Below are 18,531 nucleotides of genomic sequence, written 5' to 3'. Positions count from 1 at the left end.
AGCTCAGACAAGTCCCACCTGCCTCTTTGGGTGTGGTAAGTGGCATTTTATTGCCCTTGACTTTCTGTTCTGTTTTCTTTTCTTTGTTTTTTTTTGGTCTTTGTTAAAGGAGCAGGATATATTCAGTGAGAAGGCACAACTTAACTGGAGCCAATGATAGTGTTTTCCTGTTACACCAGTGGTTTATTTGGAGAAGAATTCCCAAGTGTCTGCTGGGAAAGTGGAGCCAAGCTGCCAGGAGCAGATGGTGTCTCATCAAAGGGCAACAATTGTTCATGAGTTAGATTCTTCTTCATCATCTTCCTCACAGAGACCCAGAATAATGGCTGGAGCAGGCCCTGTCTTCTCTGCTTGCCATTGCAGGAGCTCTCCTGGAGAAAGGGAAATATATTTTTATAGTTTGCTTACCTTGACACTTCAAACATTTTCCCAGCAAGCTGAAGGTGTAATTAAATGACATGCCAGATGCCGGCGTGTGTTATATTATACCACCTCTCAGCTGGGCTAGTGAGAGGGAATGAATGGAGCCTTAAGACAGCTCTCCTATAGATAGTTATTATCTCTTTTCAATAAAGAATGGGTAAGGTTGAGCAGAATGTCAGTAAACCTGTAATTTTCTAGCCTTTCAGTTACCTCTGTTCTTCTGATCCACCAGTGATGTGAAGTCTTGTTGTACTTTGTTCCGTCATTTATGGCATCTCTCCAAGCAGGCAGCAGGTTCTTGTGTCACATATGCATATTTATGATAAGGTATGTTCTGATCTTGCTGTGCCTGAAACCAGGTGTTCTGGGCCTTCTGAGGTGGGTGTGCAGCCATGGCCTCTTTAGGGCAATGAAGGGTTTAAGGCAAAATCTTTTTGCTGTAGGCTGAATAAAATGAAAGCTTAATGGGAAAATGACCACAAGACATTGTAACTTCAAGAAATGGAACTAGTTCTGTAACTTCACTAGTAGGACTTCTAGAGCATATTTGCTTACTTCATTGTATCTTCTACTTCAGAATATGGATCTGGTGTATCTCTTGGCTGTTGCACTCAGGTTTGAGAGTGCTGGGTTTTCAGCTTTGCAGGACACCAGCCCAGCTCTCGGGGAGACAACATGCTGGCTGTCACAAGACAAACTTGCCAGTGAGATTTATTTACTTACTTGGAAGGGGAAATGTTATTTTAATAATCCAGCCAGCACAGGAGTGGAGGTGTTGGACATTCTCATTGCTGGCTTGAAGGAGGATTTGCTGTAGCATCTTGTGATCCTCTCTCTGCTGGTGAGATGTGCTCTGCATAGAGGATAGACAATCAAGCCAGAGAAGATATAGACTGAAGGAGCAAGGACTGTTGGAAAAACTAGACTGTGATAACTCTTCACCTAGGTTTTTATACTTAGCAAAAGCATGCTGGTTTAATGCCAATGTTTTTAATAGGTTGGTGACTTCTTGCACCTGAGAAGTCAATGACACTGGTTGGATTGAGACCGAGCACTAATCCACCACCAGCTTAGAAGGCTCTCCCCTGCTTTATGAAGGTGAGATGTTTCATGTGACAGACGAAAGCAAGAGCCAGAACCTCTCCCATGCTGTCAGTTCAGCATGTGCAGGGCACTTCTTTCAGAAGTGAGGCATGCTCATAATTAAAGATTAATTTACAAGCACTAAAACCAAAGCTTCCCTCAAAGTCTACTGTCAACAGACATGCTCCCTTTCAGTGACATTTGCATTTCTAATTGGGACTGCTTATTACCAGAAAGTCTCTGCAGCTGAGATTTAATTTTATCTACTTGTTGGTTGCTCTCTTAAACCAGTGCTCTGCAACTGATATGACCCAGTCTTGCTTGTGCTGTCTGTGTGCCCAGGAGTGGGCACCATTTCACCCTTCCAGCTGCGTGTGAGGATGTGCACACATGGGAAGCCACTGTGTGCCTCAAGAAAGTGATTTGTCAGTGAGCAATGCTTAAAAGGTCAGTCCATGCACAGAAGTAAAGGGAGTGAGAGGAGAAATGGAGAAGGCTGACTCTGCTCTGTTTTCTCAAACTGTGATGTTTCTCAGAAAATGAGTTCAGAGTCTTGCAAATCTTAACAGAGGTGCAAATCACTTCTCTGTTTCACTGACTGGTATTGTTTGTCTTTTGTCCTGGAGGAACCCGCACTAATAAATCTGTTTAGCAAGTTACAGCACATCCTTTAGTCCCCTAGTCATCCAAAACTGTTAGTAAGTGGCCTTCTGTGGCATGGCACTGCTCATCCCTGTATGTCCTGCTTCAGTGCAAGGATCAAAACCCTGCCAGCAAAGCCCTGTACACACACTGCGAGAGAGCTGGTGCCTGCCCAGAAGAGCTTGCTGCTGGAATAGGCAGGAGAGACAGGAAATATTATTATTCCTCTTTAACAGATGGGAAACCAAGGCGCAGAGAGTTGAAGAGGCTTGCCAAAAGTCAGACAGAAATCTGAAAACAGCCAGGAACCAAATCCAGGTCTGCTGAGACTCAGGCCAGTGCCTTAATCACTTGTCTCTTCATAGATTTTATTTCTGCAGTTAATTGAGTTATTCACTTGGACAAACTAAGAAATTTCTCTCCAGCTTTAGTGATCCTACATTCTCTTCTACCCTACACATCTTTCCTTTCTGTTTTTTCCCCCAGAGATATCAAGCAGCCTCTCTTGTCCTCCTACCTAGAAAGGTTTTCTGCAAAGGTCTGCCATCATTTGTGTTCTCCAGCCCTTCTTTTTGATCAACTTTGCCCACAGACTTGTGATAACTCAGCAGGAGCAGGGAGGTCATTCTGCCCCTGTACACTGCACTGCTTAGGCCGCACCTCGAGTACTGTGTCCAGTTCTGGGCCCCTCAGTTTAGGAAGGAGGTTGACTTGCTGGAACGAGTCCAGAGAAGGGCAACGAAGTTGGTGAGGGGTTTGGAACACAAGCCCTATGAGGAGAGACTGAGGGCGCTAGGGTTGCTTAGCCTGGAGAGGAGGAGACTCAGGGGTGACCTTATCACTCTCTACAACTACCTGAAGGGGGGTTGTAGACAGGCAGAGGTTGGTCTCTTCTCCCAGGCAGCCAGCACCAGAACAAGAGGACACAGTCTCAGGCTGAGCCAGGGGAGGTTTAGGTTAGATGTTAGGAAGAAGTCCTATACAGAGAGTGATTGCCCATTGGAATGGGCTGCCCGGGGAGGTGGTGGAGTCACCATCACTGGAGGTGTTCAGGAGGAGACTTGATGGGGTGCTTGGTGCCATGGGTTAGTTGTTTAAGTGGGTTGGATTGGTTGATGGGTTGGACGCAATGATCTCGAAGGTCTCTTCCAACCTGGTTTATTCTATGTATTCTATATCTGGTGCTGTAAGCACCATAGATGTCTAAAGAATCTTAACATAGCTGTGAAGAACTCCCAAATTGAGATGCTCAGCAAAGAGTGGAGTAGGATGCTGGCTGTCTGCAGAAGGGTGCTGCAGGAGCAGTACTTGCAGAGTGTAAGCAAAATGCAGCTGAGTACCCCCAGCACCCAGCTTTAAGGAAAGAACCTTAAAGTTCCAACTCACCTGCTGTGAGAATAAGACCCAGAATAATGGCTGGAGAGAGGCCCTGTCTTCTCTGCTTGTTCTCCTACTTAGAAAGGTACTCGTCAAAGGTCTGCCATCATTTGTGTTCTTCAGCCCTGACTAACCTTCCTCACAAATAAATTATCTTCTTCTTTTCCAACCTTGATGAAGTTTGCCCACAGCCTTGTGATAATTTATGTCTGGTGCTGAATGCACCGCAGGTATCTATAGAACCTTGACATAGCTGTGGAGAACTCCCAAATTGAGATGCTTGGTCCCCTGGGAAGGAATAATTTTTGGATACTACCTTGCATCATCCCAGGCCAAAGCCCGGCCATAAACCCCTCCCCAGCGCTTTGTGCTGGAGAATTTCAGGGTGTAAGCAGAGAGCTTATGCAAATCCTCTCCTATCCATCAGGAAAGGGAGTCCTTCATACTTCAGAAGCGATGGGAGAAACAATCTATCGATATTCCGTAATGAGCATAAATGCCCTTTATAAATTGTTTCCCTTTTATTGACTCTAAAGCAAATGTAGCCGTGAATGCTGTACATTAATACATTTTATACCTTCTAATGGTTTGATGGCCTCATATATCCAGTAACGCTGCGAATAATCATTAGATTGTAAGGAGTGCAAAATATGTTTTATCACTTGAAAATGGAATTCCTTCTTGAAAGGTAAAACCAGTGGTAGATCATTGATTTGAAAGGTCAGGGTTAAAAAGCTTATTAACGACTGGGTTAAGCTCTAGTAAAATTCTTTGTTTTACTCAGCTGCATGAAGCATTTAGCTAAGTGAGACTCTTCATTAGGACATTAGTGCTTTTATACTAGCTGTGTAAGGTAAAAATCAGTAATTTCCAGCTTATGTTCAGGAAAAAAAGCATCGCAAGTAGCACATGCTCTAAATAACATCCAGCGACCTGGGGCCATGGACAGGATGGAAAGTGACTGCTGCAGAGTCTGTGGGTGGAGGGTGGCTGCTATGTGCACCCCCAGCTTCTCCCCAGCCTCTGGTGGGGAACTCTGAGCAAGTGTTGGCCAAGCAGGGCAGCAGAGTGCTAGGTAGAAATATTAGCTTGGGTCCCAGAAGCCACACAGTTATGTCAGCATGCCATGGTGCTGAGTTAATTAGCCCCAACTCCCTACACAGCTTTAGATTAGCTAGAACATCAGGTCTGTGGGGCTGCAATGCTTCCTGCCTCCAAGGTGGGGAGTTTCAGCAGGGGAAAATATGCACATACCCCTCTTGCCAGAACCCTGAGAGACCCCTGAGTCACAGCACTGGGAGGAAGGCTCTGTATTTTGGGTACACCAACATTTATGAATTAATCTCCTTGTTGTTGCCCTATATCCATCCCAGCCATCATAGGAGCAGTCAGACATCCAGCCCAGAAAGAGGCAGAGTGGGACCATGGCATGGGAAGCTGCTCCTCAAGAGTGAAGGGTCTTATTCAAGGTCACACGTGAAATTTTTGACAGGGGGAAAACTTGAACTTGCTGAAAGACCAACATTTGGCTGCCCTTTCAAGCCAGCCCACAGGCTTGCTGTGCTGGTGGATCTAGAAAAAGGAGTTGCTTCCTCTAAGTGAGAACTATCTCAAGACATCATGGTATTGCAAGGCACACATGAACAGAAGTGCTCAAGCCCCATGTAAATAAAGAAGGTGGTTAGTTACCAGTACACTGCACTGTCCCTGCCCAGCTGCTAAAAATAACTTGGAATAATTGTGGTTTATGAAGAGGTTTCTTCATTTCTCAGCTGCCACTGTCTCTTTAGAGGCCTGAAGACTTGAGTGGGGATGTGATGTGGGAGCAGAGAATGAGGGATCAGCTGCCTAAATATAGCACTGCCGTAAACAAGAGAGGATATTTTAGTCCTGTGCTATAGTTCAGCTGCTGGTAAAGGCAAAAAGTCAGTGTCAGAAGCAATGTAAAATAACTTTTCACAGTTTAATCTTACTCTATTGCTTCACTAATGTAAGGAATGGTTGGTTTGTTGATGTAGTATGTTGCAGGAGATGACATCAAAGTGAGGTGCCTCTCCATTGCCCTGATGAGCTGCAGCAAGGCAGGTAAGGCAGCACAAGCTCCACATTCCCAGCTCCTTTCTGATGCTGCAAAGGTTAATTCATTGCTGAGGGAATAACTAGATGTTGTCACACAGGCACTGCCACATGCTGACCATCATCTTGGGGTGCTTTCCACTGCATGGCACGGAAAGCCTCTCCTCTTCCTCAGCCCCTCTTTGCTTCATTGTATGCTAGCTTTTAAAAACTTTATTTATTTTTAGCACTTTGAAAACTCCTGCTGCTCTCAAAAAGATCCTTAATGTTTGTCCTCAGCATCTGCTACCTGTTTCTAACAAAAATAGACAGACCTCAAACTCTGTTGTGCTGTATTAAGAAGGCTTTTTAGTGTTTTTAATGGCAGAAAACAACAATACAGGATACAATACCCATAGCATGTGCTTGGTGCAGTGTAATTGCTCTGGGATACTCAATCCTTTCCCCATAAAGCAGCCATACCAACCCAACCATCAGAAGAACTTTAATATTTTACAGTGAAATTAAATTGCAGATTAAAACAGATGTTTCCAACATTTCATTACAAGCCGTGGCGCTTATTTGCTGACCATTGGCTGGTATATGTAAACATATAAAAAGCAAAAAAGCCCTTGGATACAAACCATACTCTTTCTTAGCTTTTCATTCATGGTTACAGCATGGTTATGAATGTTATGGATCCAGACAGGGTCTTTAAAGGTGCTGAATCCAATCTAATTTTACCAATGGAAGGAAGAGGTCATGGAAAGTGCAGAATGGGTGGGAAGAAAACAGGAGGTTTGTTAACTGTCCTGCCAATGCCTTTGAGCCACAGCTAGGCAACCCCGGAGCCTTCTGCATCTTTGTGCCACAGAAACCCAGTGCCATCCTTCTGACATCCCAGGATGCTGGGTCCCACCCACACAACTGTGCCCAGACTTTCATCTGATGTCTTCAGCTCGTGGCTGCAGGAGAAGGTGCTGTGCATCTCTGTGCTCCTGACCGACCAACACCTGTGTTTTTATTGCTGACTTTGGATACCTCTGGTTTGACTTCCTGTGTGAAAACCCTTTAAAAGAGCTTAAGTCATAGATTGCTGGTGCTTCCTCATGTCTGTCTTTGCTTATCTGGTCAAAGGGTCCAGTACCCTTTTGCATATGGAGGCAGAAAGGTTTAATTAAATATTTGCATAGGTAAATCATAGAATCATAGAACTTTTAAGCTGGAAGAGATCTTTAAGATCATTAAGTCCAACCATTAACCCAGCACTTTCAAGTCCACCACTAAACCATGTTCCTCAGCACTGCATCTACATGTCTGTTCATTATATCCAGGATGGGGAGTCCAACACTTCCCTTTCCAGTCTCCTCCAATCTTGACAACTCTTCTTGAGGTCGCTGCATGAAAGAATACTTCTTAACTGCAAAGCATGAACATCCAGAGTAGGAAGAAGTAGTCCCTCTAAGGGGGTGTGTGTGTTTGTCAGTGTGGGGGTGAGGGGATTGGGGGGGTGGTATGTACTGAATGGGCAGAGAAAAATCCAATGTTAACCTTGCTCTCAGTCCTTGGGAAGTGCAGTCCTGTTTGCAGAGCCAGGACAGGGTGGGCAGCTGATGTAGTGGAACAGAGAGCATCACACTATCAGCCAGGCTGTCCTCACTGAACGAGTTAACACTGCATTGAGAGGTATTAAATAAACCCCTCACAATTACAGCAAGTATTTCCAATGTACCAGCTGCACTCAGTGATGTTGCCCCAGGTATTTCATTTTTCAGATATTGTCAAACAAACAGAATTTCTGCTCTAAAAATAATTATGAGCAAATCTATAAACGTATTTAGCTTTGCCAGAACTGAAATGAATAGATGTTTCTTAAATGTGTAAATGTGATGCCTTCAGATATTTTCTGTGCTGGTTAGTGCTGGGTTAGCAAAAGTGTTAGGACTTCAAGGGAGTGAGAACTTCCTTCTGCACATCTCTGTAGACAGCACAGTAAGCCAAAGATATTCTGCTTTACCTCTGCTTCGTGATGCAGTAACATCACAAGGCAATATTAGTGCCTAGGGAGACCATCGACTGTGTATGGGTTAGGAAGGAAAGTATTTCCCCTTCACTGTTGATGTGTCCAGAAATCTCATTTGGCATCTCTGTCCCAAAGAGCCAAGAAGAATTAGCCTGGGCTCGTGGAGCCCAAAGGACTGGAAAATAAATTTGAGTTTTCATAGTTTTAGGGGGAAAAGCCACATCTCTGAGGCTAAGAGTCTCTTTAAGCTCTTGGAGAGATGCAAAGAAATGGGGAGAAGGGTTCTGAGCATAGATACTCTCAGCAAAGCACACAAATAGAGATCATTGGTAAAAATCTGCCCTCCTTCTTTCATTTGAGTGGTGGAGAGTGTGGTGGCTTTTATGTGGATAAGAGGTGAACAGAAGATCTGCCAGGGAAGTATCTTACTTTCTTGGCTGGTAACATCACTAGGCTTGCCAAGAGTCCTGGTTAAAATACTGTGAGCTGCCTCACAGTTGCCAGTGTACCATATTACCCCAGGTCTTAGAAACAGTGTACATGGGGAATCAGACTAGATGATCTCCAGAGGTCCCTTCCAACTCCCACCATTCTGTAATTCTGTGACATCAATCATCCAGGACAGTGCAGGGCCTCATTTCCTGCACAGGGACTCAAATCTTGCAACAACAGTGTGCAAAGACATATTCACAGGTGTCCACATCTGCTTCACAATTTAAACCTTAAGCCCCAGTCCTACAAGGGCTTTAAGAAAATGAGCATCCAAAGAGGAAAGTACAGGGGAAGGCATTAGATGTAGAGGATCACCTTTCTGTGACACTGTTCTTTCAGGATCATAGCTGCATCTTCAGACACGTAACCCTTGATCATTGTGTGTTGGAGCTATCATGCAGAAGAGTTTGCTCACACAATAGCATATTGTTGACAACAAACTGGAAGAGAGAGCCATTTGAAAAAAGAAAATAATCTTACAATGCATGCTTAAAAGTGTGGAGGGGAAAAAAAAAAAGAAGGAATTGTATTAAAAAAAAAAATCATCAGTATTTATCAATAGTCCTGGCTGTAACTGGGGATTCACAGCATGGATGCTGAAAGAATGGAGACAGCATGGTAATGAAAAAAGCGTATCCATCATCAACAATACAATACTTACTGTGACCTAAGGTCAGGGTTGTACAGTTACACCAGATGTTAGATTTCAGCTGCTCTTTGAAATGAAGAAACACAATGGTTACTATTCCTGTAGTGTTGTGGATTTCATTAAACAACAGGTTTATCTTTTAGCTTTCAAATGTAGAGCAAGATTAGGATATTCTAACATTTAGGTTTCAGAAAGATCCAGTAAGCATAATGTAAAGTAGGGCTAGAGCCATTAAAAAAAAAGAAAAGAGAGAGAAAAAGGCTGTTTGGAATGCACCAGCCAGCTCTTTCTGGTGGCAAAACTCAGTAATGCAAAGGGTGAAAGAAGCAGATTCGATAAATAGCCCCCATGGTGTAACTGTTTCTAAAGCAGCCCGGGAAAGGGTGTGTGTGGCCCCCGGGAATACCGTGCCCCGCAACACAAGGGAGGGCAAATACATCTTTGAACTGGGCTTGGTTCTTTCTGTGCTTCAGCTTTTTTTGCTTCTTTTCTTCATCCTCAAGTGATAACAGAGGAGTGGGACCATCATTAGAGGAGCCTAAACTAAAAGGTGGTTGGAATTGCTTAGGATTTCCTTTGGTCATCCCCTCTGAACCAGACTGCTACAGCCCTGGCTGCTCCCCTCACCTCTGAGTGCTGCCCAGGCTTCCAAACAATGCAAGCAATGCTGCCCTTGCTTTGCCCTTATTTACTTCATTTAAGGTCACTGTGCTTTTACATATAATTGTATATATTATTTATTATGTGTGCATGTGTACATATCTATATCTATCTAAAATGCAGTATACCTTATATATTAAAACTGATATATATATACACACACACACACACACGCGCACATATGTATACGCACACATATTTATAACCTTAAGGAATTACTGTCATTCTAAAGCCATGTTCTCATTCATAATTATTAATCAGGAATCCTTAAACTCTCAGACTGAATAGAATAGATAAAAGACCAGTTTGTAGTTCCAAAGAAGCCTTTCAATTATCTTGTCCTCTGTTTTCTTCACCCCAAAACCTTGTGTTGTTTGTAAACAGTCCCTGTGCTGGACAAAGCAGGTAAGGCAGAGGAGCAAGGTCCATGTCCTGAATTATTTCATTAAAAATTAAAGCTTTATAAAAGTGTACACATTTCATTAACTTCCCATTGCAGGCTTTGCAAATATTCTAAGGGATGCTAATCTCCTGGCTTTAATTAGATTGAAGGTCTCTTGCAAAGGCTATCATTTTAATATAAAATGAGCGATCTTTTAAGCTTTGTGAATTAGAAAACAAGAACTCCCATTTTAGATCAACAGTTATATACTGAAACAAAAGAGCTTTGGATTTTTGCAGAAAGTTAAGCTTTTTGCACTACCTAACGTGCAAAGGCCAGGCAGCACAAGCATTCACCATGTCCATCTAGGGATATGTTGCACATATACATACCTGTGTGTGCACATACATACCTGTGTGCACACACACAGCCCCTGACAGATTACACCTCCTTTACACCATGCACAGCACACCATAGTCCTATTCCCAGTTCCACCCCCATACTTCCACTGGATCACAGAACAACAGACTGGTTTGGGTTGAAAGGGGCATTTAAAGCTCATCTAGTCAAACCTCCTGTAGTTAGCAAGGACATCTTCAACTAGATCAGATTGCTCAGAGCCCCAAACAACCTGACCTGGAATGGTCCTGGGACATACACCACCTCTCTGGGAAACCTGGGCTAGTGTATTGCTACCCTCAGTGTGAAAGATGTTTTCCTTATATCTACTCTAAATCTCCCTCTTTAAGGATAAAAACCATCATCCCCTTTTGTCACAACAGGCCCTGATAAACAGTCTGTCCCCAGCTTTCTTATAGGTCCTGTTTAAAAGCTTTTAAGAAAGATTTTAAAGCTTTGAGTCTTTAAAAGCTACAATAATATCTCCCCCCAGCATTCTCTTCACCAGACTTAACAACCCCCAAATCAGGGTCTTATTGGCACATTGGCCCTGTCTTTCTTGCTCTTAGGACTTTCTGTGCAATATTGACTTTCAACAAAAATTGTACAGCATGACCCGAGAGGGACAGCTTTGGGGGGCAGACCAGCAGAACAGCACCTGGGGCTTCTGCCTGCAGGACGCCCCCCCCAGCCTGTGTGACACCAGGGTGGCCCATCTATGAGTGTGGGGCAGTATCTCAGTCCAGCACCAAACATGTCTTTTTTTCCAGGGACTGCACTGAACTCCTTTACATCTGCAGTTGTCACCTGACCCCATCCTCCTGCTATTATCCCCTGCTAGGAGACGAATTTTATATATTTCTGACCAAGATCCAATCTTCTTTCCCTTATCAAATGCAATAGAAAATGCTGTAGTTACAGAACAACAAACTCACCTCCTGGATAAATGTCAATCTATTTTTAAGTGTGGGATCAGCTCGGGAGCTGCCTGTGACAGTGTATCACTTCATGCCAACACAGTGCCCTTTCATTCCTTCTTTCACTTGCCTCCAGCCCCCTGCATTTGGTACCACCTTGCCTCAAATGTTGCCCCTCTTCCAGCTGCTTCCCCTCCATGTGCAAAGTGCCTGATGCCTCCTGCTCCTGCCTTAGCTCTGGCACAAGCAGCTCTACAGCACTAGCTCCAGTTTAGGTACCTGGATGCTTTTGGGTTTGTGTGCTGAATGTTCTTCTTTCAGCCCTAAGCTCAGTCTCTGTTGGTTTTTAACTGCATCCATGTGGGTCTAGAAATTGCTTGTAGAACCACTCAGGTTAGCTTTGCACATTTTGCTCTTGGGCTTTGGGACCCATCAGCAACTTTCAGACTATCTCACTCCTTCTTTTGAGGAATGCATTTTGGAGATAGACATATTATTCTTTATAGTCAGACACAGGGTAGGCTGCTTCATGGAATCTGAGTGCTGAGAGAGACTTGCAAAAGCCCCCTTTATTTGTAATTTGTAGGGAACAGACCTCCAAAACTCCTGTAAGTGTTAGAGTAATTAATTATAGGATTTTTTTTTCTTTCAGTTGGTCATTTATACCAAAATGGTACAGACTCTTCAAAACTACGAGAGCTAAGCTCCAAGTATAAATTTAATTAATCAATAATTGTCATTTTTAAACAATCCTGATTTATTCCAAATTGACCTCCAGAAAAAGAGCTGACTTTATTACTGTCCGTTCTTAGCTCTTTGCTGTGGCAGCTCTCTCTACTGACTGCCTTACTGGCCAAGTTTCCTTTAAGAGAACAAAATCCTCAACTTCATTTCTCCAGTTCCCTAATTTTGATTCAGAGCCACATCTTTGTTTAAAGGTTTATGTAGATAAACCTCAATTTTGTCAATCTCAATTTTGTGTAAGAAGTAGGATCAACTTCTAATTTCCAGTGTTAAATCCTACGCTCTGCTTTCCACTGCAATATTCTCAAGATGACTATTCCAGGTTAGATCCCATGCTGAGTTCAACACTTAGAATAAACTAAAGTAACAGTAACTTCATTTACTCATTAAGAACACGGGCTTGCTCTGAAACTACCTGATCTGCAGTGAGCTTTCAGAGTTCAGGTTAAGGTGGACAACAATGGCACGGACAATAACAGTGGCATTTGGGAATGCCTGAAATACAAATCCACTGCTTTGCAATTGCTGAAGGACACACAATAATACAAGTAATCTTTTGTGATTCTCTATGAATGAGCTATGAAAGCTCTTTCCACAGAGTGCCCAGCTGCTATGCTAATGGTATGTTGCTTTAAGCCCTAGAGAGAGGGGAAAACTCATTGGCCATCATATTTTTTTTTAGTACAATATCTGTCTTAAGTATTCTGAATACCACTGTTACATATGCTCCCAAAACAGCAGCAGAGTATTAGCACAGCAGTACTAGGCTTGTGGCTGCTGTGCTGTCAGGATGCTGCCACTTGCTCCCCTGTGAGCACTGGTCCATGAGGATGCAATGGGATGGTGAAAGCCCTAAGCTCCAGCTCTGGCTAGAGAAAAACCCTTTCCAGTCTCATCTCTGCTGCAGGCAACCAGTAAAGCACAAGCATTGCATTCCCCTTCCTAGCAGAGTACTGCTGGAAAACAAATATTAAAGCTTGCCAGACATTTAAGTATTATTGAGACTGTGAGAAATGGTCATATGGGGGGTAAAACTTAGTGCAATAACCTCAGAGTTTGGTTCCAAGGACAGGACAAGGTGCACAGATAAGCGCTTATATTACGCACCCACTCCCAGCCAGCTAGGCTTAGCTCCCCTCCTCCAATACCTCACTCTTCCCACGTAAGATTGACCTAACAAACACTTTTCCTGTATGTGCTGTGACAGGTGCTGTATTTGAACAAATTTTAATAGACAGCATATTAACTCTGACGGCTTCAGATCACAGAGGTACATGTGTGAGTTTGCATCTCCTGTATAAACAGCCCTGACTCTCATCTGCTTTGATCAGTATCACTCACTCCTGTGATCCTTGCTCCTTCCCAGCGTTGTGACAAATTTTTGGTTCCATGTCAACATCAATGTCTCCTTGGCTATAACGGTGGTTGAGATGAGCCAGTTCATCTCAGTATCATCTCCTAGCAGTTCAAAATTGATCTGAGGATACTGTGAAAGTTTTCAAAACCTGCCTATTGAATCCTCTGTTGAACTGCAAATTTCTGAGCACCTCATTGCTATGAATCTGGAAGGCAGGGGTATGGTCCTGCTACCACTGAGCAGAACAGAAGGGGACAGAGCTATGGCACACTTGAACTCTTCTCTCCTCACACTTTCACTTCAAAAATCTCTCTTGTTTAACCATTGGGCTAAAAGGGAGAAAGGTCTGTGACATTATTCGAACCAAGTTAGTGCAAGAGCAAGCTCCCAAGGAACAGGGCTGGCTTTACAATTTTTACAGGATCTCAGAATCTGACTCATATTCAATGGGACTGTTTGGTCTATTAGGTTTATGCTACCTTTTTTCCTCTTTTCTTCTTTATATGAATTAGAAAACCTGTCTGGGACCAGACCCATACTATAGCTCCGTAATCTTCAATACTGCCATGCCTATTTCTGCCAGATGAAATTCTGCCTTTAAAAATCAGAGAATATAGGAAAATGCACTAATAGAGCCCTATGCTACACAGTCCACTGATTCCCCCCTCTTCAAATTCCCTTTGCCCCAGGCTATTACCTCAGTCTGCTTCTTTTGTCTTTTCTTTCTTTATTTTTTTTTTTTTCCTAGTGCCTCTTATACATCTCAGAGACTTAGAACAAAGAGTATAGGTTTGATCTGTGTTTAAAGCAGCATGTTCTGGTAGTTCTGCTTGCATGTACATAATAGCATTCTGCTTCTTTTACTTTTTTTTTGAGGGGGAGAGGGAAATAAAGACTATTCTAATCTGTTACAACACCACAGAGAGGTTTTTCTTTTTTCTTGAGAGACAACTGCAACATACAAATATTCTAGTGCTTAAAGGAGTGTGTGTCTACACACACACCACCTAATCATTAGGCTCATTTTCAAACCATATGCTCCAACTCATAAATAAAGTCTGTTAGCATTGAACTATTGATCAAACGTAAGGATCAGGAATTCTAGCATCATTCTCTTTCTCTGTCGGCTGCTACCTCCCTCACCCCTTATAAGTTAACATTTGAATTGGAATTAGCCCTCATAATTACATTTATATTAATAGAATTAGAAAGCAAATGTTCTTCTGAGTTTTATCTTTGAGTGATAAACTGAATTGTCACTTCAATCTATTGCGCTTGCACAGAGATTTACTGTATGTGAATCTTGAAGTAATTTTGAGATTGAAACTTGGGCAATTCTAGGAACAGACCAAGATCAAGAGACAGATTTGTCTTCTCTCAGGAGGCTGCACCCCACAAAGCTTTTCCTTTCCCAGACCCTTATTGGTTGCTCTTATTAGGCCTTTCCATGACCCAGTCCTTGCATCAACTTCTTAGTGCATACTGAAATGTTTATATCTCTTGAGCCTCCTTTAGTTGCTCTTCATTTCCCTTTCTTAGAGCCTGTCCATTTGTTCTTATATTTGACACTAGTTTTCTGACATCTCTCCTAGCTATTCCCCTTAGAATCATATATGAAATAATGATGTCCACCCTGAGCTTTCCTCTCTTCAAAAAGCACTGACCTAGTTTCTCTGCTTTTACAGTAGAAGTTCTCCAGTCCAATGTCAACGAGGTTGCCCTGACATATCACAGCTCTCATAGTTCTCTCTCTCTTTTAATAATGGCATCCTGAATGGGGATTATTTCCTCTAAATGCATCTTCATCTGTTCCCTGTAGAATATTTTCTTTTGAGTTACTTTTGATTGATCTGGTTTTGGTAGTAGGGCTACTCAAAGATAGCTCTGATCTTTCTATCCAGGGCCTGACCACAGGTGATAATACCTGTGGACTTTGGCCAGAATTGGAGCCTTTGATAATGTGTTCCCCAAACCTGTATAAAACAGAATGGAAAAAAACCCCATAGCTTAAATTGCTCTTTCTTACTATTAATGGAGCAGATCCTCAGCCAGAGTAGTGGGTCACTTAAGTCCTTGGATGTGTGCAGAGATGACAATATTGCCTACTAGCTACTGAATCGTTATTTTTCAACAGCACTGCTCACTTATTCTCCTTCACTTTGCACTACATTCTTCCTTTTCCTTATGCCCAAACTTCCCCCTTTTCCTAAGGACCTGATCCTTCATCATCAAAGCAGAGGACAGATTTCACCTAGGTTCCTACAGGAACATCATGAAGGCCTGGCTTTTTCTTTTGGGTAAGTTTTTTGTATACTGTGGTTTCTCCATGTATTTTTTAAATGCCCTGTCCATGCCCTCTCATTTCTCTAACCTATTTATTTATTTCTTTATTTATACCTCTCTCCTCCTTTTTTTTTTTTTTTTTTTTTCCCCTAATATCCTTTATCTTTTATCATTGACTGCTGACTTAGAAAGTGCTCTCAGGTTGTAAAAACTTCCCAGCATCTCTTACTGCACTGCTGATGCAGGAGCTGGAGTCGCTCTGCTCTACCTGCAGCCGCTGAAGCACAGCAGACTCCAGTGACTTGGAGTCAGGGGGTGAGTTCTGATTTGAGCTGGAATGGGCTATATGGGAAACTGCTCTACTTTATGTATTTTGGGGCCATCCAGACCAGGTAAGCAATTCTCCTACCGATATTTTCTGAAGATTGTAGGGATCCTCCATCACCTGCCTTAGTTCAGCCTCAGGAACTCCTTGCTGGTTGATCCTTACACATCTGGTTGCTGTGTAGGGATCATTTCTACTGTGCTGTTCAGGAGAAGTCAAGCTGACTTCTATACAGTTTGTCTAATTTTGTGTGGCAAAAAGCAACAGGAGCATTTGCTAATTCACTTTGTGCTGGGAGCTCCTTTTGGCAGGCTGTCCTGCCTGGCTGTGGAGAGGACGGTGTTTTACAGGGTAGTAGCTTCCATCACTTGTGAACTGATGGTGATCTTGGGGTTTTTTTTGCAAGTGAGTGGGTGCAATCCTGGTTTACACTGAGCTCTCAATTTTATTTTATTAGATATTTTTTTCTTCTAAAAAGAGAATGTCATTTGCTACCAAAATTGTTCTGCTGGTTGGACAGCTCTTCCAAATGCTTTCTGTGGAGTGGAGGCAGACCAATACAGCAAGACATGAATGATTGATTCTGTCCCGTTGAAACCTTCGGACTTTTTCTCCAAGCCAGTCTTTCATGTAGATATATTATCTCACTGAAAATTTCTTGTCAAACTATGTTGAGTAAATAAAAGAGAGGTGAAATATCAGCAACAAAGCTAACAAATGGAGCTGAATGCTCCACTTGAAAGGACAGATCTAGCTGTTTACCATGCTAATCTGAAATGAAATGAAAATGTATGTTTTTCATCTTTTCAGACAACGATCTTCAAATACAGGTAGCTAAGGTCTTTTACAACACAGATTTTACTTTTCTCTCTCTCTCTTTTATTTTTTTTTTTTTAAAGAAAAGCCCTATTGTGGAGGTATTTTGTCTCTGTGTGTGTGTGGCTGGATCAGTGTGGAAACTGAAATATCTACTATTGTTGACAGTCTCACAAGTCTGAGCCTTACAGCACACTTTGTTTTAATTTGCCCACCTAATTAGCTTGTGCTAAAGAAAGGTACACAAACACTTTCTGCATGCTCTGAGCTTTACTCTCCCTTTGCTATGCATCAAGCCCTCCCTTCTGATAGCTGCTCCCAGTCTATTCCAGTGCTGTGATGGCCTTTCAATAGCTAAAGTGGGCACCTTAAAAAATCTTGGCAGCAATCAAGCCAGACATTACTCAGAATTATTGATAACATACAACATTTGTTGAGTTCAAGTGAGAATTTTTCTCACACTTGGGGGGCAGAGACTAACTAGTGTTGTTCTTTGCTTCACAGAGATTAAGCTCCATTTGCAGCCCGGTTCCAGCAGCTTTCCGGAGGGAACATCCTCCCCAGACGGGCTGCACGCTGCTAATTACAAGGGAAATCCTGGCAGTGTCAAAGTCAGTGCCAAAACCTCACTGATTGCAGCAATGCCGGGATCTCACCAGATGTCTGCATTGTTTATCCATCTGGGGGTTTCTTGCCTGGGTTGTTCACTGGACAGCCTTGACCTTCCTCAGGAGTCACGGCTCCTCTTCCACCCCCACAGACGAAGGGCTGTTTCTGACGCATCTCTGTCCCCCATCCCTACCTTTGGCTGCTGCTCTCTGACGTATCTTCGGTGTTTTCACTTTGTTATAGCCAGAGAGGAAGAGAAGAGTCTTATCTGGCTGCAGCTGCCAGTGCTTTTCCGCTGACCGTCACCCAGCCCTGGCACTGGGCTCTTCAGTGATCATCTGGCTTCATCTTTAAAGGCAGCACTGCTCCATGTGGAAACTGTACATACCTGCATGGAAAGATGTTGTGAGCCTCAAGGAACTTAGTAGTTAAGGAGACAGGAATATGAAAGTGATTTTTCATGCAAAACTCTGCTAGGAACTACTAGACTTTCCAAAATATATTCCAAAGAAACACAGAGGTAGGTTCCCGACTGGCATTAATCAGTGCTGATTAAGTCATGGAGCTACCCAATTTCTGCCTGGTGAGTACTTTTCCTGTCATTGATTTATTGCCTTCCTTAGTAAAATAAGACCTGGGAAATAAAGAGTTCAAGTAAATTTGCTCAGATACCCAGCCAACTGTTGACTATGGTACTGGGGATAATAAATGGTCAGGGGAAATTTCTTGTACACATTCATGTACTGAGGTCAAGAACAGAGGTGTCCTGTGTGCTCTCCAAAGCTTCCAGAAGCTGTAGGACACAGCTCAGCTGTAGGAATATATAGAGGGCTTTCAAAGAGCAAAAAAAAAATCTGGGTGAACATGGACAACATGACTGCAGGTCAAGGTGCCTGCAGAGAGCCCAGAGCACCACTTCCCTTGATGGGGAACAGGAAAATTTACTTTTCCTTCTCAACCTGCTATGAGAATGGCTGTGCTCATGGTTGAGATGCAATATCTGCCAGCAGTGAAGAATATAGCTGCACAAGGGACACCATGTGGGACTGTCCAAGCAGAGAATGAATGCTTTGATTTTTGGGTATCCATTTTGTGCTGTTACCAGTGGATCTGGTGTCTGGAAGGAGCTTTTCACATGGAGGAGAGGTCAGATCCTTTAAAGTGTGCATCACCTACAAATTTCTGAGCACTTCTTAATGCTTCAGAGACTACAGCTAAGTTACAGCTAACAAATCCATTCATTTGGTGCAATAGCTTATTAAGTATAGAAAGGACCTTTGCTTTAATGTCATGCA

General features: G+C 42.9%; 1 long non-coding RNA gene across 1 annotated transcript; it reads right to left on the bottom strand.

Moving 5' to 3' along the window:
• Positions 1 to 1,152: 1,152 nt before the first annotated feature.
• Positions 1,153 to 17,620, bottom strand: LOC137449163 (uncharacterized). Its single transcript, XR_010989324.1, has 3 exons — positions 17,430 to 17,620; positions 8,411 to 8,535; positions 1,153 to 1,276 (listed from the first exon to the last, which is right to left on the bottom strand). It is a non-coding gene; the product is annotated as an uncharacterized lncRNA (long non-coding RNA).
• Positions 17,621 to 18,531: the final 911 nt, after the last annotated feature.

Source organism: Melanerpes formicivorus, unplaced genomic scaffold (genome assembly GCF_026170545.1).
Source record: "Melanerpes formicivorus ecotype bairdi unplaced genomic scaffold, bMelFor1.0.p_v2 SCAF_28, whole genome shotgun sequence".
NCBI lineage: Eukaryota > Metazoa > Chordata > Aves > Piciformes > Picidae > Melanerpes > Melanerpes formicivorus.
This window is presented reverse-complemented; position numbering and strand designations above follow the sequence as displayed.